The sequence below is a fragment of the Aedes albopictus genome, chromosome 2 (genome assembly GCF_035046485.1).
Source record: "Aedes albopictus strain Foshan chromosome 2, AalbF5, whole genome shotgun sequence".
Classification (NCBI taxonomy): domain Eukaryota; kingdom Metazoa; phylum Arthropoda; class Insecta; order Diptera; family Culicidae; genus Aedes; species Aedes albopictus.
In genome coordinates, this window is record NC_085137.1 from 343,764,158 (window position 1) to 343,792,050 (window position 27,893).

The 27,893-nt window shown below is 36.5% G+C and overlaps 1 protein-coding gene across 2 annotated transcripts in view; it reads left to right on the forward strand.

Moving 5' to 3' along the window:
* Positions 1-27,893, forward strand: part of LOC115263159 (Krueppel-like factor luna) — a 271,925-nt gene that overhangs the window by 12,602 nt on the left and 231,430 nt on the right. The gene's annotated exons all lie outside the window — the stretch shown is intronic.

Genomic DNA, 27,893 nt, shown 5'->3' on the forward strand with positions numbered 1-27,893 from the left:
AACCGTATGTTGTAATCCAATCAGCTGTTGGGTAGTAAATAATATAACTTATTAAACGGTGCGCTTCAGTGCTTTATGGTCATTTGGTATGAGGGAATAGTTTTCTATTGAATTTCATGGATGTTCGGTATCGTAAAGTTGAATGATCAGTTCTTGTTGATTTTTTTAAGTATTCAAATGAAGTATTTTTATGCAATAACATTCGTAATGGAACAATAGCGGCAGATGATACAATTATTCTGCATTATGAATAATATCTTTTATAATCGCTCTTTTTGGAACTATTTCTCAACCGAATCTATTTCGTTTTCCTGTTGATTATAATAACAAGTTCACTGAAGGTGAAATGTTATTGTCTCAAGACGCATTTTGATTCGTATTCTCTAAACAGAGGATGGACCCATTTATTCACAAAATTAACAACGTTGAAAACAATGTTGTATAATAGGGACTTGTGGGCGAGTTGTTAACATTGTTATTCTGTGCTATTGCTAATTGCAGGGTAGCCATTTTTGTATTCACTCATATGAGCAATAGCATGGGACACGCTTGTATGGAAAACATAAATCCTCGCTCCAGTCGACTTTTTAGATCCCTCTCAGGTCCCATATGAACTGGACAAAATTTCAGCGCAATCGGTGAAACCATAATTTAGCGCAAGCGGTTCGACGTTTGCATAGGACTTACCCTTTAAGACAAAAAAATCCCAAAGGTCGCCCCTTTGTCTCCTTAATTCAAAACGATCAAGGCTTCTTGTAGAAAAATCATTTATGAATCATTCCTTCGAGGACCGCAAAACGATTGGATGCTTGTGAAAAAAGTTATTGAACGGACGGGATTTTTGTTTTGTGTTATTAGCAGCACTGTAACTGTTGCCTTGGCTGCTGCTGTGTTGGAGGGGGGGGGGGATGATGCGTCCCACCACCCCATGCAATAATGTGAACCTCTGAGTTAACAAAACACAAGACAAAACAAGAACTGTACAGAAATCAATGTTTCATTGCCTCTCAATGGCAATGGAGCAGTACGATATGTACCTAACACTGGCTCACCCGAACAGAAAAAAATAGGTTGCATTGATGCATGATACTTGATGGGCTACAACTCGTAGTGGTGAGTCTACGCCAAATGCAGCATTTTCTTGCATTGGTCATGGTCCTGGGCTAATATCTTCAAAATTCCCTGAACGTTTAGATTCCTCACGTCCTCCTCAACTACAAAAAAAAGCTAACGTGTACGCTATTTTTCACGAAGCTGAAGATCCCTTCCTGGTTATCTGCTGAATATGATTTAAGCTTGTCGTTTTTCTGGCATTCGAGCTATGGATCGCCAATCCGGAGACGGCGGGTTCGATTCCCCGGTCGAAAAAATTTTCTCGACTCCCTGGGCGTAGCGTATTATTGTACTTGCCTCACAATATACAAATTCATGCAGTGGCAGGCAATTTATAACTGTGGAAGTGCTCAAAGAACACTAAGTTGAAGCGAGGCAGGCCAAGTTCCAGTGGGGACGTAGATCCATAAAGAAGAAGAAGAAGAAGAAGAAGAAGAAGAAGATCCAACCTACTGCAGCCTGTCGTGCTTCATTATATTTATCTCTTCATATACTTGGTACAATTCGTAGTTTATGCGAAGTCGCCGTATGCCGTCCTCCAGTAATTGTGGTAGCACGTGCAAAAACACCAGAGGCTCTCTTATCGACTTTTGTGTTTAGTATTTGTTTGCAGCCTTTAATGGCTGGCATAACCTCTTCTAGCGTTGGAACTTTCATCGCTTGTTCGTTATCTTCATTCCCACCTATCGACAATTCCTCGAAGTGATGTCTCCTCCTTGGAGCCACCATTGTTTTACCTTTAAGCAAGCAACACTTCCATCCATGCATATGACGGGAAAAGGCGCTGTTCTTCTCCATATGCTATTGACAGTTTTGTAAAACCTTCGCATATCGTTCTGTTCCATACTAACTTGCGCAATCACATTTTCTTCATGGCTTTTTTTGTCCGTTACACTCTGGTACTCCTCGTTGAACCACCTGTTTCCAAGTTGTCTTCAAGCAGTACATATCACCTCCAGCACTGCCGTGCTCATCGCTCCGTGGCGTGGATAAACTCCCACAAAGTATTGAGAATATCGCTCTCTTTGATCTCACTTATCCGCTCGTCCAGCTTCTGATGATAGTCAGCTAGCGTACCCGGGTAGAGGCTAATGGCAAACAAAGGACAAAATAATAACTGGCTTTGCCATCATATCTCGTTTTGCCCTTCTTCTGTTATTGTGAAAAACTTAAAATGGCAAATCAATAGCAAAATATACAATCATAGCAAATCTTGTCATTGATATGTTATTCATGAATAATGCTAAATAACACATCAATAACAAAAATTACTATCATGGTAAAACTTGCAATTTAGCACCTTTTATAATGAATTGTATAAAATATCAAAACAATAACGTAATTTACATTCCTAGCTAAATTTGTCATTATTTTGATATTGTGAGAAACTATTTATAAACATTATGCACCATAACATATTTTACTCTTAATATACCATTAACTATTATATTGTATATTTCAAGCATAACTTTTCAATTCGACGTATCTCGCAAAAGTAAACAAATCCGGATTCTCAGCTGTGTGTTTGATTCGCAATGGATTCTATTTGATGCACATTAATTTATGTTAATTTAGAACTCAAACAATTAAAGAGTATAATTTGCAAAACGACGTATATATCTTTTTCGACGCAACGAAGGCTACGTTCATCAGAGTGAATTTGATTTTTAAGTTCGTTTCGTTTTGAGTTTTTAATTTCCACAAAATAAAACTGTTTTTACTTTGATTGATGAACTTAAATGTTATTGAAAAAAAAAAGAAATAGCGCATTTTACCTTTCTTCTGCTACTTTGAAATAATAACTGAATCTTCCATTTTTTTTAAATTGAATTTGAACAACTAAACCTACCATTATTTTGATCGCCACATAAACAGCTAAATTTGTTCTTATCCTGTTACCAATAATTCAAGAATGCCATATTTTGTTATTCACCGATAACAGTTAATTTTGGTCTTATTTTGTTACCAATATCTCAATAATAACTTATTTTGTTCTTCAATTTAATTCGCATGCTTTACCATTACTTTGTTATTACAATGGCAAAATAAGTTATTTTTAAGTTTTTCTGCTACCAAAATTTTGTTATTATTTTTGTTATTTTAACTCTTATTTCAAACAAACAAATAACACATTTTGCCATTCAAACATTCTGTTTTAATGGTAAAATTTGCCATTCTTTTGCCATTAAGCTCTACCCGGGATACCGTCTGCTGAAATATATACATACATACATTTATTTCGACGATGATTTTTCTTAAGGGCCTAACTGACTTGATCGATTTCTCTTCGTCAACTCTCTCTTTCGCTAATAACTTGATCAAAACAAACAAAATCATTATTCTTTTTGTTTCTAGAGTAAGATGTAGTCGTCGTCTTCGCATTTCAACCAAAAAATCTTTGGAATCTTAATACACTTTCCGTAAAAACACAAAGAGGACCGATGAAGAGAAATCGAAAATGTCAGTTAGGCCCTAATGAAGAATCAGTGTCGATTTGTTCAACATCACATTTAAGACAAGACATAATACTCGATTTGTGGCTGCCGCTCTCCATCCTCGGTCGCGCCCAATGCTCGCCAGGTCATGCTCTACCTGGTCCGCCCATCGTGCTCTCTGCGCTCCACGTCTTCTTGTGCCAATCGGATCAGTAGTAAACACCAGCTTTGCAGGGTTGTTGTCCGACATTCCTTCAACGAGCCCTGTTCACCGTATTCTTCCGGCTTTGGCCACCTTCTGGATACTGGGTTCGCCGTAAAGTGCAGCGAGCTCGTGATTCATCCTTCTCCGCCACACTCCGTTCTTCTGCACACCGCCGAAGATCGTCCTTAGCACGCGTCACTCGAAAACTCCAAGTGCTTGCAGGTCCTCTTCGAGCATCGGCCTTATTAGCGTTTTGTACATGGTGGGTGAAATCTTTATTGACCGCAGTTTTTTCTGCAACCCGTAGTAGGCCCGACTTCCGCAGATGATGCGCCTTCGAATTTCACGGCTCACGTTATTGTCAGCCATCAGTAAGTATCCGAGGCACCCTCTCTTCCAACCTGTGCGTTGGCGTCACCGTTGAAAATCCTAACATCGTGTTTACGACATTCACCAGAGGTCTTGTCAAGACATTCGTAGAACGCATCATTCACGTCATCGTTTTTGTCGATGGTTGACGCAAAGACATTGATCAGGCTGTAGTTAATCTAGCTTTACATCCTTACTGGGACAGAGTCGGTTTCTTGGCTTACTATTTCATAAGCTTTTCGATAATTAAGACAAGTTTTATTTTTTGTTCCATTTTTGTATTCAGATACGAAGAAAATTTATGAATGAATTCTCCGCAGAATTACTCATAATCAGAGAAATCTCGAAAAAAAAAGTTTGATATTTCGTAGAAAAAATCTCTGAGAAACTGCTGGAAAATTGTTGGGGTAATTTATGGAGAATCTAGAAGTAATTTTCGACGTAATTCTTGAATCCGAGAAAAAATCCTCGGAGGATTTTTCAATATTCTGTGAAATATTTTCAATATTCCAAAAATGCTTTGCAAAACTTCATACAGCTGGCGATCATTCAAAACAGTATCAGATATCAATAACCAAAATTTTGCATGCACAATCATGTGTCGATTTCGAAATCATGCTCCCAAAACAACTGAAGCAGAACAGTTTTTAAATTACACTTTTCGACGGTGGCGGTGCAATAAGAGGGAGCGATCAAATATGATGCATTGCTTTACGTAGAAGGTGTTCTTTCAAAAATTAATTACACCCTTTTTGAAATGTTAATGCTCAATAAGTAAAAAAAAGTGCCAAAATTATGAAAATTATGCCTAAACTATTTGTTGAAGTTTTTCAGGTGTGAAAGTTACATTCTATCACTTGAGACCTTATAGAGTAAGGATTTTGATTTTCATTCTCGTTTTTTTGAGAAAAAATGTTTTGGCTTGGCATTGTATGTTTACTCCTATGAACGAGCTTCAACATCTCCAGATACAAGTTGATTGTTTCCCGTAAATAAAAGCACTAAGCAATCCCTAAATTGACATTAATCTGATTACCTCAAATGATCTAGGATATCCCCTCAATGCAAACGACCCAGTCAGAATCTATGGCTGTCGTCCAAGGGTGACATCGTCGTTTGTCATCACCAACCAACATTTTTCGTCCGCAAGGATACAAAATAGACGAACGCCACCATCTGACCTACCATTGAGCTGCCTATTGGCTTCATTCTGACCTCCCCCATTTGATGCGGGTAGGATTTGGGAGCTAAATTGAAATAAAACACGAACACAGAGGGTAGAGGAACAGAACAGGGCAAATCACTGCTGCCCGGTTTGCGTCTTGCGTGTTTCTCCGGATCCATTATGGTAAGTTTGGGCTGCCGAATCATGATCACTTCGACAGCTTGTCCTCGAAATTGGATTCTGGGTGGATTTCGAGTCTGATTGACAAGATTGATTCGTTTTATTTACTGTGAAAGTCGATCGCTGAGGGGACAAAAGTCAATTACGAAATTAATCGCACCGGATGAGTTTCGGTTTTAGAAGGCAAATTGAGAGATTTGAAATCGGGGTTTGATTAGATTACCGGATGATTGCAGATGACCAGTAAGGCATTGGATGAATGTTCTTTGGACTATCTCGGATTTCCTTGAAAGGCTTGATTTTCAAATATGGTTTCTCCTTTTTTATTTGTAGTGGAAGTTCACACATATGTACCGAATGTAAACCGCTTTTTAGTTTAGTGTTTTACGAGTATAACCATAGTCATCTACTGAGAACTTTCTCAGACAAAATTTTGTTTATATTTTTAAGATTGTTCTTGATTTTGCTTTCTTATTTTCCTTTTGCAATTGTTTTGGATGATCTAAATTTCTCAAAAAATTATTTAGTTTTATTTTTCCAAAAACCATAAGGAAATCCCAGATGATTTAAAAACTTCTGAGTAGAACAAATTTCTCTAAAAACACATATATGAATTCATCCTGATATTTCTGGATAATTTTCAATATTTTTTTGCCTTTATCAAAGATGCTTTCAGCCAGTCGCTAGTTCAAATCTCCACCTCTTTTGCAACATTTTGTTTTAAAAAATTGTCATATAAACTAGATTTTTTTTTCGAAACTGTCTGTGGATATTTTCAGGAGATCTTTCTCAAATTCTCTACAAACTTCTGAGGGATATTTTTCACGTGACTTCTCCTAAAAATTCACACTCAAAATTAGTTTCTCAGAAATCTTAAATTTTTCTTAGAATTTCTTTTGCTTTAATTTCCATGGATTTGTTGGATTCAAAGTCTCCTTAAAAAGGTAAGAGGTCACTGTGGATGCTATGAGTGGTAACGTTCTGTGAAATACTTTAGCTTGTGAAAACAATTCAAAAAAATACTATCAATCACAATCCAAATCAGATATGCTTGTTTCGGGATAAAAAATCACACCAAAACGTGATCCACTTTTCACAGCCATTAGCGGATCAATTGAATATCCGCATTTAATCGAACAAGTAATTAACAGATGGTGTAAAAAGAAAATGCAGCGGACAGCTCAATTTAATTAACAATTGTGGTCCTACTTTCAGTGCCCTTGCCGCGACCGTCTCGGCTCTGCCTGACAGAATAGCAAAAAGGACGAACTGAGAAAAAAGTTGAATGCCGGGCTGCTAACCGATGATGGTTAGCATTATAATTTTAATTTTCCCCTCCAGCTATAATTAAGCATCTCACGCAAATTAGTGGAAAATTTTCATCGTTATTTCCCATTGTTTTGTCCTAGATTTTTTTCCCTCTCGCAGACTCTTTCACTCTCGGTTCGGCTCGGCATGACTCCGGCGGCATCAGCTCCACAGACTTCCTGCGACTATCCACCACCAAGTTTATTTGTTCGCTGCACTTCACACTGCGGCGCGGCGACCCCCCCTGGATGGAAATCCATATCTGGGAGGACGGCAAGGAATCGCGCGCGCGAGGCCTGGCGGAGCCAAGTTATGCTCATTGATGCAGAATAATTTGCTGAAGTGTTTTTTCGCTTGCCATCAGTAGTAGTCGGTTCGTGTCGGGCGCCCAGCAGCCATCGACCGACATCCGGCACGTCACGGCCACCTCCCACCAGGATCATGTCCAGATAGACCCTTCAGATCCGTCGTTGTGGCTAATTTTCGCTTCTTTCTTGTGCGTTGCTCGCCTCGGGCGGATTGTGGAGAAGTGTTCTGAAGGGTTGCAATTATTTTCTGCATAATTAGGTGAGCCAATATTCTCTATAAATTAAACGTGGATGATTTTGCTAATTGAGATGTATGCTACTGGAGCCCCGTTCGCGAACATCTCGAGGCATTTTAATGCCGGTTGAATGAATCAACCGTTTGTAGTTCTTTGCTGCCTCTGAGTTATTGTTAAAAATCATTCAGAGGTTCCGCCAAATAAATTCTCAAAATATCAGTTTTAGTAGAATTGTTTCAACCTTTGATTTTTATTCAGTATTTGGAATGTTGTTGGGTTTTGATTCATTGTGTTTATATTGACGGCAGATTTTTTTTGTGCTGAGAAAGGACTACTTTTTCAACAATTTTCATCAATATTGGATAAATCAATCCATTTTTTTTATTTCAGAGTGTATGGCTAGTATATAAAAATATGCAAACCTTTGAAATATTATCCATTCTCAAAAAAAAACGCAATGTATCAGCAACACCTATATTGCAAATCTTTTTTTTGCCTTTCTCGTACACCAAAGTGTACTGAAAGGCACTGTCCCTTTCGTGACGGAGCTCAAAAAAGTGAAATTTCCATACAAATTGCTCAAATTTGGCTCTCCAGAACTCTCAGACTTTTTAACATATCAACATTTTTTCTTTGGCATTCTCTAGAACTACTCCTTGTCTTTTGATTCCTAGCTTTGTCCATCGAAAATTGAAAATTTGCGACAGATAAAACTTTTTCATGTTTTACAATTTTTGCTCACTTTTTGTTTAATATGTTGTGGTCAATTTCACACACAACATAAACAAAAGTTTGTTTGCACACATGCAAGTATAAGTAATGGCTCCTTTATCAAAACAAGTTACATCAGGTAAACCAAAGACTAAACAGTTGAAAAAATTACACAACTCTGTTATTGCTCAACAGCACAATTGTGCTGGTTCGTCACGAAAGGGATATGTTCACTCAAAAAACGAATTTTCGATAGAAGGCGCGGAGCGTCAAGTCACATATACCAATCAACTCAGTTCGACGAATTGAGATGATGTCTGTATGTGTGTATGTATGTATGTCTGTGCGCAAAATTAGTGCACTAACTTTTAATGCACTTCCCATTGGTGATAATGAATCTGGACTTGTTAGAGGAATATCAGAAAGTAAAAAGAAAATCGTGTTAAGTACTGTTCCTTTGAATTCCACTAAGAAGTTGCATCCTTTGACAGAGACGTATTTTGATCTCAACTGTAAGGTCGTCTTCAGTGTCTTGTACTTGACTCAATTTCACTTCCCATTGGTCGATTTTTCGGATAATAGCTTGAACCGAATCGAACCGTAAATATACCGCATTGCTTGCTATTGAAAATGGTCCGAATCGGTCAAGGCGTTCCGGAGTTATGGTCATTACAGTGATCCAGACCTTTCCTTCCAACTTTCATCACAGCATTGTCTACAAGTTATGCTACCAAGCGGACTGTTCCGCTTCACAGTAATCTTCACACAATCTATAGCTTTACGCCAGGCACCCTTGCACCAATGCATGATCCATGTGCCAAAAATAAACATTTCCCACCAACACATCAACATCCGCATGACCTTGTGCAGGCGCAGAGGATTCAACGGCCTGATGTGGGCAAGCGATTGCAATCATCACTTCCCTCCCCTTCCCCATTGACCTGCAACCTGACGCAGCAGGCGCCATTGTCGCCTAAAAATTCAAGACCACCAACGCTCACACACTGATGATACCTGTTAGTCCCAAGCAGCTATCTCATTGGTTCCTTGTGTGAGTGTAGCTGATCTGATGATACTGGAGTAGCAACTGCGGGCGGTCAATCAAGCTCAAGCTCAAGGCCCTGACGAAATATAAAAATATGGGTCTACCCACTGGCGTAGCCACGGGGGGGGGTTTTAGGGTTAAAACCCCCCCCCCAGAGTCAAAATTTGTGGAACAAATTTTCAGTATAAAGCGCTTTGCGACGAAAAAATTTTCGGCTGCGCCGCTATTTTCAAATTACGAATACAATTGCTCATTACATTTCACAAAATGTAAATATCTAATCAAAAAAGGTATTATTGGCCGTTGAAAACCCCTCCCAGAGACAATTTCTGGCTACGCCACTGGGTCTACCCAAGCAGAGGAGAATATCAAATTAATAACTACGAAACCACATAACCTGTTTCTATATCTGGTTTTGTTATTATTTAATCATCAAGGCATAGCTTTCCCATGACAAATTTTGTTGGACAATCTCATTTAGTTATAATTTATTAATAATCAAGCTATTGATATACAATCACTTCATTACATTTCAATAACATGTTTTGTTGAAGTACAAGTTTTGTTATTGTTGTACTATTGATCAACTTATCAACAATAGCACAACAGTGACAAGTTTTGAAATCAAAGTGACAATTCGATAATAATGATCTGTCCTTTTGTTTTGTTCCTTTTTTGTATTCAGTTACGAAAGAAATTTCCAAACGAATCCTCTGAAAATTCCTTAAATAATATTGGAAGCTCTGGAGAAACCCTTCGATACCCTGGAGAAGTCTTCGAAAGAACTTCTTAGAAAATCCAAAAGTAATTCTTCTGAGCAATTATTAGAATTCTTGGCAAAATCTTAGGAAAACTCCAGGAGAATTCTTCGCAAAAAACTCCTGGTGAAATTCTCAAAGAAATTTTCAGAGAAATCTCAAGATGAAATTCGGGACATATAATCACGAGAAATTCTGAAGAAATCCTTGAAGGGATTCTGTTCATAATTCTGGAAGAATTTCTCGAGGAGTCTTTGAAAATCTGTGAATGATTTCGTGGAAGAACTCTCGGAGAAATTATTGGAAGATTCTTCCGTTACATTCTCTTAGAATGAATTTAAAACTGAATATAGTATTTTTCTATCATTTGAAGTATTTTTACTCATGTTATTTGTGGGTTCGTTTATATAATAAGTATCATAATTTACTTAGTTACGATTTTGATATCAAAGCAAATTTTGCTTTCCAATTATTATCAATAACAAATTAATATCAAAACTAGTTATTGAAATATTTTCCAAATTCACTGTTATTAAGTTGTTATTGAAACTGACAAAACAAGTTATTAAAAGGGTTTTCCGAGAACATTTTTTTGTTATGATATTTGTTATTTTGCCGCTTATGACAGGCAAGTAGCAATCATTTATATGTATCCACATCAGACCAAATATACCTCTGCGTCTGCACAAATTCATGCGCATGTCGGAGTGTTGGTAAGGTATGGTTAGCAATGCGCACACACATTGGTGCATGGATGCCAGGCGTAAGGTGATAGATTAGTGTGTTTATTACTCTGAAGATATTGCGGCACAGTTCGCTTGATTGCATAACTTTTAGGCGTTATATGAAAGATTGACACTGTGCAAGGAAAGTTGGAAGGAAGGGAAACGGCTTTTTCAACCCGTTTCTGTTATAGCGACGGCTATGTAATTATGAATTGTATATGTCGAGAAGAGAAAGAGATAAGGGGTCGTCCATAAATGACGTAGCTTTTTTAAAGCGATTTTTGTTACCCCCCTCCCCCCTCGTAGCATTTCGTCACATATTCAGATACCCCCCTCTATAAATGACGTAGCTTCTTAAACACCCCCCCCCCCCCAAATTTCATGTAAAAAAAAAACTCAAATTAAGCTCTGATTTCAATTCTAACTTTTATGTGTAATGAATATTATGAAAAAAAAACAACAATAGCAAAACAACATTGCTGACTGCCAGGATCAGATCGCCAACATCAAGACCATAGCTGCAACCAGTGGAGATTATCACCAAAGCTAATGACTAAATAAGCCACCCATCGTTCTGGTTGATGCCGAAGAACAGGAATCTTCCGAAGATATTAGATTGCTCACTAATAAATCTCTTCAGAATATGAAATTGGTTTCATTTGAATAAAATTCACCATGACATTTGAAGGACCCTGCAGGATTTTCTTCTAAAATTCTTACAGCAGTTCATTTTGAAATCCCTCAAGGAGTTTCTTTTGGGATTCCCGTTTTTGAGAATTTCTCCCTTTTTATTTCCTCCAGGACTTCCTTCTGGGATTTCTTCAGAGATCTTTCCAATTTTTCCTTCCGGAGTTCCTTCTTAGATTCCTCCAAAAGTTCATTGAGGGCTGAAAGTCTTTTTAATAAAGACAAATCAATCAATCAAAAGTTCCTTCTGAGATTTCTCCAGAAGTTTGTATTCTAATGTTTTTCTAAAAGAGTTTATCCATGGTTTCCTTCAAGAATTCTTTCAAGGTTTTCTTCTCCTCTCTTCCACCAGCAGTTTCTTCAGGCATCTCTTCAGGGATTTTAACCGGAATTTATTTTGAGATTCCATCAGAACTTCTTTCTGTGTTTCCCAAAGAAGTTTCCTGCGGGATTCCTCCAGGAGTTCCTTCTTGATGTCCTTCTGGAATTCACTCAGATATTCATTCAGAGATCTCGTCAAGAAACCCCACCGGCATTCCTTAAAACCCGAGCAGAAGAAAATAACAAGAGAATAACATATCAAGGTATTTATCTTAAATACTACCATACCTTGATATGCCCTTGATTAGGTGGTAATAAGAGGCAAAATAACAAAAACGAATACCAAAATTTTGTATAAATAACACCTAGAAAATAACAAGTCTTGTTATTTCAATAATGAATGCATACCTAAAATTTCAAGTGCTGTATTTGTTATCCCAAAGTCATTGAATAGCAAACTAATAACATTTCTTGTTATTAAATGTTTCATTTGTTCGATGACCGCATGATTTAATAGCAAATCTTGTTCTGCGGTTATTTTCACTACTAAACCACCAAATACTACATCAATACCAAACTCTGCTCAAATACCTCCAACTGTTATTGTGGTGCTCTCATAACATTTCGTAGAATAACGCAGCAATAACAATTTTAGGTATTAGAGCACATGTTGCTCTTCGCATGGTATGTGTAAGGTATGCCCTTGTGCTCGGGAAGCCCTCCCAGAAATCGCTTCTGGGATTCCTCCAGGAGTTCTTTTTCGGATTCCTTCAGGAATTTCTTCCTGGATTCTTCTGGTATTCCTCGAGGACTTCCTTCTAGGATTTATCCAGGATTTTTTCCCGGGACTGTTCCAGGAACTTTTTCCGGCATTCCTCTGTTCTCTTAGAGTTCCGCGAGGAATCCCTTTGCGGATTCCTTCCATTGTTCCTTCTGAATTCCTCCAGGATTTTCTTCCTTAGATTTCACCTGGAGTTATATCCCGATAATCTTCCGGGATTCCCCTCGGAATTCCTTCAGAGATTCCTTCCGGGACTCTTTCAAAAATTTCTTCCGTGTTTTCTTTAGAAGTTGAACCAGGAGTTCCTTCTGAGAATCTACAAATATCTCCTTCTGAGACTCTTCCAGGAGTTTATTCAAGATTTCTCCGAATGCTCCATCTAAATTGCTCAAGGAACTCTTCACGGAGTTTCTTTTGAAATTTCTCTATGATTTCCTATCCAAATTCCTCCAGGAGTTCCTTCTGAAATTCTTCTGAATGTTCCTTCTGAGATTTCTTCAGATCCTTATGTAATGTTTTCAGAAATTTTTATTTCTGGGATTCCAAGTAGGAATTTCTGTGAAAATGCTATCCTTCTCCTGTTGGGGAAACCTATGAAGAACACCTTGAGAAATTCCTTATAAAGCTGCTAGAAGAGCTCCTTATGAAATTATTGGAGGAATTCTTCGAGGAAGTCCTGTAGAAAGGTGCTCCTGGGATAATGCCAAAACTTAGAAAAAATTTCCTTTGCAAAATTAGCTTCGTGCGGTGCTCTATAACAAGCAACAAACTATTGGTCGTGGCGTGGGAAGCATTTGAGCGAAATTGATTTTTGTCTGCAAACATAATACATTATTCTTTACACAGGATTTCAAAACCATTTTCTCAGATACAGTTGTTGCGTCCGATAGCTGCATGTCTTATGAAATGAGGCTGCCTTTGATCTCCATTATTGGTTATTTACATTGATGTGAAAGAAAAAATAAATAAATAATGCAATATATTTTTTATTTTGATTTACTGGATAATGATACTTATTGCCAGTTAAAATTTTATTTATTACGAAATATTTTTTCATTAGGTTTAGTAGAAAGCTACGTAGCATATCATAAACCCCTACCCCCCTATTGTCACACTTCGTCACAACATTACACACACCCCCCTCCCCCCTAAAAAGCTACGTCATTTATGGACGCCCCCTAAAGAGATGGAAAGATACAAAGTAGGAGGAAAGGGACGGGCAAGGTTGCGACCATTCATTTGCAAAGATTTACATTCATTTGCTATTATCTCAGTTCAGAAGCATGCTATCGAAAAACAATGTATCGATGAATTTAACCTTGTAGTTTTATCTGAAAGTTTGCCGAATAACATTGGGGTCGCACACGCATTCCAAAGTCGTAAGCGAACTGTGAAGGCAACTTTCCACAGCGTGAATGAAATTTACATTCACTGCGTGGAGAGTTGCCTTCACAGCTCGCTCGCGACTTTTGTATACGTTTGCGACCCCAATGTTATTCGGCAAACTTTCAGATAAAACTACAAGGTTAAATTCATCCATACATTGTTTTTCGATAGCATGCTTCTGAACTGAGATAATAGCAAATGAATGTAAATCTTTGCAAATGAATGGTCGCAACCTTGGGGACGGGCCAGTGATTGAACCCAGGACCGTCTGCATATGAATCAGAAGCGGTAGCCATTAGACCACCAAGCCCGTCAGTGTTTGAGAATTTCGCCCAGGGAGTACTTTAGAAATTCATTTTGATATAATTCAAGGTCTTCATTTGGGGAATCTATTAGATAATACTACAGAAAAGCTACCAAAAATGTTTTCAGAACTTCTTCTAAAAAATATGTCAACAAAAATCTCTAAGAAATTTTTCCGAGTATTTGTTATCTTGGAATTTGAATTTGAAATTCCTCCTACTCTACAAATTCCACAAGTAATTGTTTCAAAGCATCTTGTAATGAAAGACAATTCACACCGTGTTCAGCCAAAGGCTGCACAGACTGAACACATTACTTACACTAAACAACGGACAACACACAGTACACCTAGTAACCCAGTGATGAATTTTTTGTATGATGAAAAGTTTCCACCGACTGGAGCGGGAATGGAACATACACTCCGAGGCTTACGATATGCCTTGACGACTGCCGCCACTACCCGCACGGCCTCGAAGCCCATATGATATGATTACCTTCTAAAATTCCTTCATATTTAAAAAAAAAATATCCATGAATGTAAGCAGAAACTCCTTTGGGGATAATTTTAAAAATTCTTTCAGAAATTTGTTTTGATATTTATTCAGAAATTTCTCCAGAAATTCGTTTAATAAAACTTTCAGCGATGCCTTCAGATAATATTCCAGAGTTATTGTGAAAAATTTTCAAAAGTTTCTTCAAAACTTTATACTGGGATGTATGGAAATTCTTCCAAGAATTCCACCAGAAATTCCCACAGCAACTTCCAACGTCTCCAGAAAGTCCACAAGGGATTCTACCGGAAGTTTCACATAGAGTTGCGTAAGAAAGATGTGTTCCTCCATGTATTTAGTTACAATATCCTTCAGCGATATACCCATTTTTTTTCGAAACTTTTCTGGATTTTTGTCCAAAAAAATCTTTGGGAATTATTTGAGGCATTCTTTCAAACGATCTTCCAAGGATTTATTCCAAAAAGTTTCTCGGAGTTTGCTTAAGAAATTACTCCAGCGTTTTTTTTTTTTTGAAAATCTCAATTTCTGTCAGAGAATTTTCCTTCAAAGACTCTTTTAAAAAAAAAATGTGAGATCCATTCGGGGATTTTCTGTAGGAGTTCCTATAGAAACTGCCGCAGGGGTTCCTTCACAACTTTTTGAGGAATTCTTCCAGAAAATCTTTCATGGCCTTTATTCTATATTCGACTAGTAATTTCTTATAAAAGAAATATCTCCAGATTTTCCACCATAAATTAATTTACAAATGTTTCCAAGATTTGTTTCGAAAAAAATCCACAAATTTGTCAATATTTTTTAATGAATCCTTGCTAAAATACCTCCTAGAATTCATTTAAAAATGTCCCATGAGTTTCTGAAAAAATCTCACAGGGATTTTTGAAGTAATTCTTCCTGGGACTTATCCAGGAGGGAAACTCCTCGTAGATAAACTTAAGAAGTCCAGGAAATCATAAAGGAATTCAGTCAAAAATGCTTCAACAAAATCTTCTAGGGATTCCTTTAGACTTTAGATTGCCTTCCAGAAATTTCTTCAAGAACTCCCTAATTAAGTCTTGCACGGGTATCAGTCAAAAATGTTGCATGGATGACTTTAGTAAATACTTCAAGAATTCCTTTCACATAATTTTGCATAGATTGTTCCAGAAATTCATCTACATTCGTAGAGTTTTTTTTCTATAGAGATTCCTCAAGAAATTTTTCAAAACATTCATCTAGAATACCTTCCATGAACTTTATTAAAAATACCCTATGATTTTTTTTTTCAGAAAATGATTCACGGATACATTGTGAATCATAAATTCAGATCTTCTTCAAAATGTTCGCAGAAACTTTCTAAAGAATTTTCTCTAAGGATTACTTAAGAAATTCTAAAAAAGATTGTTAGGGAAATTCTTGAGATTTCTCCACTTTCCCTTACATATTTCTTCAAGACATTTCTCTTGCAGAAATTGCTCCATTGATTTCTTTAAAAAAAATCTTAGAAAATCCTCCAAGGATTCCTTCAAGAAATTTTCGACGGATTCTTTCAGAGATTTTTGTGAGGTTTCTTTTGGAAAGGTTGCGGAGATTCACACAAAGATTTCATCAGAAATTCCGCCGGGTATTGCTCTATGTGTTTTCTCAGGAATTCCTCCAGGGTTTTCTCCAAACGTAGCTCTATGAATTTTACTCTTGAAATGTTGTTTATTATTTTTATTAGGGGATTTCTGCAGATTTTTTTTTCAAAACTATCTTAAGATGTTTTGTTTGACAATCCACCAGGGGTTTCCAGGTTTTTCTTCAGGTATTCCTTCTGAAATTTCTTCAAAAAGTTCATCTAGGGACTCCCAAAATATTCCTGTTTTTTTATCAATAATTCTTTCAGGAATTCATTTAAAATGTTCTTCAGATTTCTTTTAAATTTCTTCTGAAATTTCTTCAGCGATACTTTTTGGAAATATCTTTAGAGGCATCTTCAATATTTATAGAATTACTTCAGAAGTTTCAGCAGGGATTTCTTCAAAAGTTGTTCCATGGATTCTTTCAAAAGCAGTTCCAGCTGTTCCATCAGGAATTCCTAAAGCGGTTCCTTCAGAGATACCTCCAATAATTAATCCGTGGGAATCCAGTGACGGGGCGCTGAAATCGGGGAACCAGTTGTCAGTAATCTACCGAAGCCTTACAATGGCTTTTTTATGGAATTTACTACAAATTTTTGAATTCAATCCACGCCATCTACCGAAAACAAAAAAATATCAGGAACTAGCTGTCCCGGCAAACTTTGTCTTGCCGTCTTGTGGTGGTTTGACAACTGTTGAGCTCAAAATAGCACCGCACTCTAGATTGATTTCATTTCGGTCGTGTTGATTTCCTTCCCAGCTCATAGAAAATCAGTTCTTTTTCAATTTTGTTACTTTTCTAGTTGATTTTCGTAACTTTTTGTACATATAAACACAGCCACCATGGAAACGAATCGAACCGTGCAAGAGCCATCCTAATCGGTTCAGCCGTTTGTGAGTTTTGTTGCCTCAAAGAAACTCCGAACTCATTTTTATATATATCAGGAATAAACTGCAATTTTCGGTGAGGTCGTCTTAAGAAACATTGAAAGAAATTTGTTAGAAAGCTTTAAGGAAAAGTCCCCATTTTGAATCCCCATTTGTCAATTTGAGATTTTTCCAAGAAATCCTTTAGAATTATCTAAACTGACTGACTTCATAGAAATTCTTTCATAAATTTCATCAAAAGTGGTTTGCAGTCGTTTGGGATTCCTAAAGGGATATTTCTGGGAATTCCTTTATGTTGTTCTTTAGGATTTTGTCCATGGATTTCTTAAGAGATTTCCTTGAGCTCCAGTGATCTCTCTTTCCATGTAGGAATTTCTATAGTAATTTCTTCAGGAAGAAATCCAGGAATTAGTTCTTATTTTAAATTTTCACTGCAATTTGTGCAACACCTTTTCCGCCACCACTCAATACAAAATATTTGTTTTGTTTGTAGACTCAGAATTTCACTGAATTGAAAACCGGCAGAAAGATGATTAAAAATGAAAAAAAAAAGTTTGATACGTAATTTATGGACAACATATATTTCTGGCAACGGCACTGCTTCATGCAAATAATTAAATTATATAAATTTTCAATATGCTTTTAATTGCTGAATTCAGAGGTTTCGATTATCCAGAGTGAAAACAAAATCGATTCTCCGGACAATCGAGTGTGAACTGTAAAATATAAAATATAAAATTTTCTGGAAATGTTCGACTGGAAATAGTATGTTTTGTAGGGTTTAGTTTGCTCAGTCTAGGGAGCCTATTTAATAGTTTGGATTTCATAGACTGAGAAAGCCAGACACTCTTAAAATAAAAAATATAAAATTTTATTCCATTTGTCATATTGAAACCAATTACATTTCACAAGGTTCCATACATATTTCTAATTTTTTTTATTTATTTTTTTGAATTTTCTGTTTTATATGTTTTTGGAACATGGACGTAGGAGCTGTTTTTGAAATCAAAAGTTTCAAAAACTGTTTCCTTATAATCGTTTTAAGATAAAAAAAATGTTGATTGAGAGCATTTTATTATCCTATGCTACTCGGCAAATGTTGGGGCTAGAAGTAAGCATTCTACAGTAAAAAAAAAAATAAAAAAATCGAAGGGATAGTATTTTTGGAAAAATGATATTACATATATGGCATCTAACATAGATCCGCGATGAATATTACTCTCAATGTATTTCTTTTTTTGCATTTTCGAAGATATCATTTCAAATCAACAAGCCGTTTTCGAGTTTTATTTAAATTGGAAAATTAAGAAATTCATGAAAACTAGCACATGATCAAAATCTCATTCAAATTTAAAAACATCGAGTCAAAAATGACATGTTTTTGTGTTTTGGGTTGTAAATATTCCAATGCAACTTGAAAAAGCAGCGTGTCTCATGAAGGACGATGAAAATTTAGTGGAAACAATAGTATTTGCATAGCAAGAACTATTTTATCTGTACAACACGAAAAAAAGCCCTTATTTATACATGTTCGAAATGATAGAAGCTTTTTCGGCAAAACGTTTGCCTAACGTGTTGCCCTGGTAGTACTAGATTACCAAACCGACTTCCCAACAACAAAACTAAGACAACACTACAGGCTGAATGTTTTTGGACAGCTACGAATCATTATTTATCCCTGATGAAAATCCAAATAGGGATCGAAACGTTGGAACCAAGAAAATAAATTCGTAGGCCAATTAGTAAGACTGCAAGCCAGAACAAATCATTTGAAATAATCTTCACAGTCGAAAATTGATCTTGCCAGATAATCCCACCACGGACGGTAGTCATTGATCCTTTTTCTTCAGACACAATTCAATTAATCCGAACATGGTGCAGAGCTTTCTCGCTGATTGGCCCCATTCAACAATTTTTCCGTAACCTATTCAGAAACCACACAATCCAGTTAGCTTGTCGGCGGCGTCCTGAAAAGCCAAAAAGTTGCTCGGTCAGACCCGGGAAAAATGAACCGCCTTGGCTGTCGTCGCCGGCCGCCGCCAACAACTTTTGGTCAAACTGGAGAGAAAGATCATGATTCGCTTCGGTCCCTTTGGTGCCACGGACCGGACTCCGTAGAGTGGACGGCCCAGTGCACAATTTTCACAAATGCAGCTTCAGTCAGCTTTGAATGCTTCTTTAATAAATCATAAAAATTATTTCACAATGCTTGTGGCTTGTGTTACGACCGATGTGATGGTGAGCGCATAAAGGAACTCCTGCTGAGTTGCTGTCCAGATTCTCCCAATGGTGGTAGTAGGTACCTAACAACCAACGAACCAAAGACAGACACTACGACCGAGAATGGGAGATTGAGCAAACCATAATTGAACTCTAAAAGCGATATAAGATGCAGAAATATCTCAGAAGAAGCTTTCCCTCCGGCGAATCGTCAGACACAACTCTTGGTTTGGATGAGGAAAAAGTGAAGATTCAGAAACTAGCCAACCAGCATGAAATAGTTCCTGATAGCCCTTGCCCCGGTGCCACCCTTGCCTTCTTCTGCTACAGTTTGATGCAAGAAACGAACCGTACTCCGTCCGTACTGGTATAAGACACACACAATAAGAAGCTTTCACAGCGGTCGTCGAGTGCACAGTTTTTGGAAGAAGAAAGTCTTATCCCAACCACAACTTCCGAAAGACCGGAAACAACGGAAAACGAGATATAGAGAGCGTAGGAAAGGCCACTGACTATGTTGGAATACTGTTCACAATTCTCGTTTCCCAGTTATATACAAGAACCGAACCGAGCCAGAGCCTCTTCACAATATCCAGACATCCTGCTAGACTTGGGCAAGGCAAAGGAGAGAACCATCTTCAGGCCGCCGACGGCAATCGAGAATGCATTCTTCCACTTACGATTGAGAAACTTTTGCTTCTTGTTCGAAAAAGTTTTCTCCTTCGGTTTCCTTCCTTCCTCTGCCCGTACACACCTTACCGTTATGAAGCACTGAGCCCTTCCAATCCAAGCGGCTTTCATATATTCCACATAAACAGTTTCATAAAATTTTATCAATAGGAACGAATCTATTTCCTAAATGTCAACTACAGAGAAATAATTTTCTATTTGGAGACACTATCCACACCGACCCAAGACGACCAACCGGGGAGTCGCCCAAGGCTCGTGCAGCTTTGCTTGACTTTATCCAACAGTTTTTTTTTTCGCTTTTCTCCGGAATGGACTGATATTGGCAGCGGATTGGTTTGTGAACCTGCTGCTGCTGTGGCACCGTGAATCGGAATCAAAAGTCAAACAAACAGTTCGCTTTCACTGGCCTGATGTGCCAGGCGGGAACCGGTCGGTGGTGGCTTCAGTGATTGGTTTCGGTTGGTGGAAATTGCATCTCCTGGTGTCAGACGAGGACCGATTCGATTTTTTTTTCTTCGGTCGGTTCCAATTTTTATACGCCAAGAGTTTCTGCCAATGGGCGATGATAAGCTAGTACCGGAGTCGACCTTGTACCAGGGCGGGGGCAGTTTGTGGTAGTGAGGTGGACGGGGATATCCTGTCAGAATGTATAAAAGTTTAATAAATTGATGCATTGTAAAGGATGTTTGTAGTCGCTTTCTTTCAGTCGTCAAATTCTATGTCTGAAGCAGCTGAGTTGGGAATTGGGCTACTATGGAATTGAAACGGGTGTATCTGCTTTACGGGGCAAATTGATCATAAGATGCAGGAGCTAACAAAGGAACATGATCTAGTTTCAGTACATGATTGGAAAACAAAAAAGCAACAGGAGGAGTTTCATTACTCGAAGGGGTTATTTGCAATATAAAGAAGACGACTGTCTAGATTGTGAGAAGTTCCGTGCAAGCACCATTATGAATGTCGCCTACAAAACACAATCACAGTTTGTCCTCAGTGTCTATCGCCAATAACGATTTAGCTAGTGGGAAGATATCAAGTCCGATTCATCGACGGCCGGTCGACAACGGATTAGATCTTCCCCGTACACAAAATCCTCCAGAAACGTCCCAAAGCAAAGCGGTTGTATCGATTGCATCAGTGCAATCTTGATAAAATGAAAGCTGATTACTCATAGTTTCCAAATTTCAGCGCCCCATCTGCTGCTACTCTCTCGCTATGCACATTATTTGGAAGATTATTCCTAATCTGGACGATGATTCGTTAGCCAAGTGAAATTTAGTTCTATCAAATGCAACTATTGGTGAAATAGTGATTGTCCGCTATTTCACCAATAGTTGCATTTGAGAGAACTTTTTACTTTTTGTTATTATACAAAAAAAAAAATATTTCATTGATATCTTAAGAAAAAAAGTGGTTTGGAAAACAAAAATATCTTTCGATTTCTGTTTGGAGAATTGCTTTCCGGCAAACTTTTCTTTTGTTATGATTTTTTGATGATCCCATGTACTCAGAAAACCATAAAATTGATTTCATGCATCTCCTAATTTCAATAGTTTCGGCTGATATTTTGACAGTGACTTCAAGATGCCAATCAGAATGGGGGGAAGGGGGTCTTGAAAATAAAAGAATATTAAAAAACAGGCCTATTGTCTATGTTTTCTTTTCAAGAACTCATCCAGAAATTTTCCTTGAAAATTTTCCAGAAGTCACTCAACTAGTTGTTATTGTTGATGATGATGATGATAAAAGTGTGCCCACCATCAGCGCAAGGATCACCTATGACTGCAGAATCATCCCAGAAGAGAATGATCTACCTGATGGTTTGCTGTAGCAGGGTGAGATAAAATCGCTGAATTCGGTAATCAACAAAAGTTGCTATCTCATGACAAAAGACTGGCTACTGCACAAACTTAAGTTCGGTCCCCAGTTAATTGAACTCTCTGAGGCTACCCCACCATGTGTAAGCCCCTTGATAACTAACCCTCTAGTACCCAAATTTTTTATTTTGATCTAAATATAATTTTTCGTCATCTAAAATCGATTTAAACATGTTTTGGAAGATGATTCTTTTAAATTCTCGATTTCATGAGATTTAGTTTTCGATTTTTCTAATTTTTATTTTTGATCATCCCCACACTTTTATATTTTTCCTGAAAAGTAATTTGGGGAACGGATTTTTTGAGATGAAAACATTTTGAGATTTTATGATTATTGTTGAAATATTATTATTTTAAATTTTTTCACAGAAAATTTTATTTTCCGTGTAATTTAAAGGAAAATAGTTTTAGAGTGTATTCAATTGCCTTAAACTATTAAACAAGGATAGAATGATTTGGGAAAAATTTAAAATATGTAAATTGTAGCGATTCAATACAAAATAAACAATGACTTCTAAAAGGTGACTAAAACATCCATTTTTCTATGTAAATACGTTTACGCTTTAACATACACCAAAAATTATGTTGCGTCCTGAATATCAGCCAAAAGTATAAAAAAATTAATTTTCCGCGAAACAAGAATTACAAAAATGCTTAAACTATACCCCGTCTAAAGGAGGGTTAAATTAAAATTTTGCAATTTATTTGGTGTAGTTAGTTTCAAATATTCATTAATATAAGAAAAAATCGTGTTTATTAAAACGGGCTCACCAAGTTTAGCCTCCAGTCGTCTATCGAAATTTTAAGAGTGATTGTACAGATCATCATTACTAGAGCGCGCGAACTGGAATCCTCGCGGAAGGACTCTAGCTTTCGCACACGGAAAATAGGCCAGCGCATCCATTTGCGGTTTCTCAGCTAATTTCTCAAAAAAAATCTTTGGAACTTGTCCACGGTTTCTTTTTCAAATTTTTTCCCACGTATTCCTCCAAGATCGCTTTCAGATTTTGTTTTAATCAATTACTTCCAAGATTGCATGAAAAATTCTTACATGTATTCCTTAACAAATTTATTAAGAAACTCTTTCAGGGATACTATTAACATTTCATCCAGAAGCTTGAAGGAATTACTCTGGAAATTTCTCGAGAAATTCTTGTTGCAATTCCCTAGGGGTTTCCCATGGAATTCCTTCATGTATTCTTCCTGAGATTCCTTAAATAAATATCATTCCGATAGAAATTTCTTTACAGTTTAATGCAGGCTTACATCTAGAATTTCTAGCAGGAATTTCTCTAGAGATTTCCTAGATGAACTAGGCCCGGTTATGACTGAAAAATCCTGATATTTGAACAGAAGTTCCTTCGCAGATCTCTTCAGAGATTCTTACATTATTTCTTCTATGTATGTGTTCATATTTTTTCCATGATTTCCTTCAGAAATGCTTGCCGGAATTCCTCTAGAGAATAACTCCATCAATGTTTACTTCAAGGATTTCCTCAGATATTTATTTAAAATTCTTCCACAAATTATTTCTTGGAATTTCTGCACAAATTCCTCTAGAAAATTTTCAAAAAGATTCTTCTAGAAGTTCTTTCAGCGAATTCTAAATTTCCTCTGAGGACTGCTTCATAAATTCATTTGAGGATTTATTCTGACCTTTCTTCAGGGATTCTCACAGATATTTTACTGGTGATCGTACAGAAATGTTTTCAGAGCTTCTTTTTTTTAGCAATATACAAGAGAGTTTTCAAGAAATAATTTTGAAAGTACCTGTACAGTGGAGAGGTTTTTTCAGTGCTTCCAGTTATTTCGTTAGTGGTTCCTTAAAAACCTTTGCTTCAGAAATTTTCTCAGTGGTGCCTTGAGTAGGTATGCCTACAGGACTTTGGTTTTAATAAATTTCATATCTCTTTCATATCTTGAAAAATTGTACAAACGAAGCATTTCTTCAAAGGTATCTCCCACACGCAGAAAAATAAATTGTAAATACAATTAAATTCTAGTTCAAATTTCAAACCGATTTCTCAGTTTGCTATAGCGACAAACTTATTTCTAGTTTAAATTGAACTGTTCTTTTGTTTGATAATACAAATATTTTCATTTGTCGAGATTTTTGACAGTTTGTTAAAACAAACGAGATATGGTATTTTCAACATGAAATAATGGATTGGTTCAAACGACTGCACTTTTCATACTAACAAATCCGGAGTGTGATTGTGTTGGTGACGGCAGCAACTGCGGCAGCTCGGAAATCTATTTTTAGACCGTCGGTAAGCGGATGGGGAGGAGAACGATTTAAAAAAGACAAAAAAGGCGAAACCGATCAACTTTTTGTGGATGCTGTCGTGAGTACCTGCGCGTTATCCATCACGGCCAAAGCTGCACTTGAAATTTGGCATGATGGATTTGCTGCACCTTCTTCATTGTGGCGATGTTGGCATAAGCATTTTATAGATGTGTGAGTGCTTTCGGACCATGTTAATGGTTTTTATTTTGTTGAAACAAATGAAATTTTTGACATTATATGAAATGATAGTAATCGGTTGTTTTTAACGATAAACTCTAAACAAAAACAATTAAATATAACTTTGGAATAAGTAAATTCTCAGTTTGAAAATCAACCATGCGTTTTATTGTTTTAAACAAGCGCCATTTTTCTGCGTGCAAAGTTCTCTCAAATGGATTGCTTAAAAGAGATTTTCTCAGAAGATTTTCTCAGAATCACCTCAAAGGCCTTTTCCTCCGAAACTACCCAGAGATACCCTCAAAAAATTCTTCAGAAAATTCTCAAGGAGTTATTTCTTGGCAGTATTTCCAAGAATTCCTTCAAGTATTACCCCAAGGATTTTTCCAGTAATTCTTTTAGGGATTACTTCATGAATTGCTTCAGGGATTACAGTCCCGAAATATGTCAAGAACTTCTTCTCAGAATCGCCATTGGCATCTCTGGATTCCTTTCATGGATTCCTTCAGAAAGTCTTTAAGGGGTTGCTTTAGAAAGATATATCTGAAAGAATTGCATGAACAATTTCAAAAATAATCTTTGAAAGAATTTCTACAGGAATTCGTAAAGGAATTTAACAAGGAATTTCAAGAGGAACTCTTGTAGGAATTTCTGCAAGATTTGTAGAAGTGGAATTCATTGAAAAAAAATGGAACGACTTTGGTAGAAATCTTTTGCTGAAGTACTAAAGAAATGTGTGAAATACAGTAAGCGTCCATGGAAATATTTCGGAATCACTGAAAAAAATCAGAAGAAATCCATGAAGGAATTAAATAAAATCTTAGAAGACATTTTTGAAAGAATCCTAGCGTATTCAAAAATGCTTGATGGAGCTTCACGAGAATTTATTCAGAAACTGTAGATGATTTGTTGAGAAATCCTTCAATGAAGTATCTGAAGGGTTTAAAAAAATTCCTGGAGGAATCCGAAAAAAAACTTTTGAAAAATTTCCAATTAAATTGCTTTAAAAGCTCCTAGGAAATATTTCTGGAAAAATGTATGGATCCGTGGAAAAAATCTATATGTATCTTTGGAAGAATTTCTGAGGAAACTTATGAAGGAATACTTCTGGAACTCATAGAACAATCTCTGGAGAAAAAGCATTTTTCTTGATAAATTTTCAGAATGAATCTCCGAAGACATTATTGAGGATATTTCGGATGATATCGCTGGAGAATTTTCCGAGAAAATCTGAAGAAATATCTATAGCTATAAAAGCTGACTGAAAAATTACTGAAACAGTTTTTGAAATAAATTCTGAAGCAGAGATGAACCAGTCTAGGGCTGAAAATCTCAATAATAAAAAAGAAAATAAAACTTCTGGATCCCTGGAGAAAATAATGAAGGAATCCCATGAGAAACTTTCCATTCTTTCAGAAGGATATACCAAATGAAAGTCTGGAAGAATTTCTTAAATAATCCCAGCAGAAGTTTCTAAAAGCATCCACGAAAAACTTCGCAAACGAATTCTTCCTGGAGTTATTAAAAAGAAAAAAATGAAAAAGTCCTAGAGAAATTTCTTAGAAATACCCTGAAAGATGGCTTCGTGGCTGTGCGGTTAGAGACGTCACCCATCTTGGCATCTCGTAGGCCTCGGAGTGTGGGTTCAATTCCCGTTTCAGTCGGTGAGAACATTTCGCCAAACAGAAACTTTTCCACTGCACCATTGGGTGTTTCGTGCGTTGACTGTTGTCTTATGTTTGGGATCGTTCAATTTGTGCAACCTCTGGTTGGACACGGTATAGTGTATTTTTTAATGATCTGAAAGCATCTCTGGAGAAATTTCACAAAATTAAACTAAAGAAAGCTTTGGCGATTTTTTATGAATCCCTGGAAAATTAGCATTCCTTAAAGATTATGTTGAGGAATCCCTGACAGAATTTTTAAAGGAAACTTTGGTAGATGTTCTTTGCAGAATTTCTGAAGGAATATTTGGAATTATAGATTTCCAAAATCTGATTTTCAAAAAGAAATCGCTGGAATAGTGGAATTCAATGCAGGAATCTCTGATGATTTCCGTAAAAAAGTCCATAGAGCGGGAACTCATGGTACTCTAGCGGACTTTTTTTTTGCAATAATATGGATGATGTCACAGAAAAATTCCCGGAGAACTTTTTGTTGGGATCTGTAGTAGATTTTATTGAACAAATTTCGTGATGATTTTCTAAGGCAATTCCATGGAACTATTTTAGAAGGAATTCATAAAATTTTAAGCTTTTTTAGTGTTGAATATTTTTTAGTGAACTACATTGGAATTCATGAATGATTCTATGGATTTGTTAGAAAACCTCGGGAATAATTCTTGAAGAAATTCTCAGGAAATTTCAGAAGAAATCCCTGGCAAAATTTCTTAAAGATTTCGTGGAGGAGGAACTTCGCTGAAAGAATTCCTTAAGAAATCACTAGATTTTTTAAAGAAATAGAGGGGGAATTTTTTTAGAAATCCTAAATGATTTCTTCGAGATTTTTTGGGGAATTTCTAAAAAAAATCTGAAAGAATTTTTAAAAGGTTACTGGTGAAATTCATGGAGGAATTTCTGAAGCAACCATGAAAGATTTTCTAAAATAACCCTCTGAGAATTTTAAGGAGTATTATCTATCAAAATTTGCAACGAAAATTTTCGAATTATTTCTTGATTATTTTAAATAAAGCCGATGCAAATATTTAATTTGTTTTATGTCACCCCCCCCTTCAAAAATCTCAAAATATTGAAGGGGCGAAAAAAAAAACATGGCGTCTCATGACTCCATTTTCAATAGACAATTTTTTTACAAGCAACTATTTTTCAATAGTTGAAAAATATTTTTTCAATAGTTGGTAAAAATTCCAATTTTTCAATAGTTTTTTTTTTGTTTGTTCCTTATTTATTTTTGTCCCCCCCCCCTCGTACCTGATGAGAGGTCTCGGACATAAAAGAAAAATAATATTTGCATCGGCCTAATACGTAAATAAATTCCTGAAAGAATCCTGGAACAAATTTTGGAAAAATGCTGGACGAATTTTCAAAATAAATATCCAGAAGAACTTTTGAAAACATCTTAAAACGAATTTCCACAATCCACGGGGAATCGTTGGATAAATTTCTGCAGAAGAATTCTAAAGGGAGCTCTAGAAGAATTTCCGAAATATTCATGATGTTTCTGAAAAAGCGTTATCTGAAGGAAGCACTTTATAAATTCTTAAAGATTTTCTGGAATGTTTTTTAAGAAGTTTTGAAAAAAAATTCAATCAAATTTCTGATGGTATCTATAGTGAAATTTTAAAAGTAGTCCATGGGAAATGTTCTGAAAGAGTATCTTGAGAAATTATGCAGTAATTTAAAGAATTTATAAATTGGCATTATTGGTTATGAATCCATGAAAGACTGTCTAGAGCATAATGTTAAAGAATCCCTGAAAGACGGTTTAAAGGAAACTTTAGATGTTGTTCTAAAGAAATCATTTGCAAAATTTTGGTCAGAATTTAGAATTTGAGATTTTCTAAGAGAATAAATTCCTCTTTTCCAGCGATTTCTTTCGAAAATCGAAAGTTCTAAAAGAATCTCAGAAGAATTTTAGAAAAATCAATG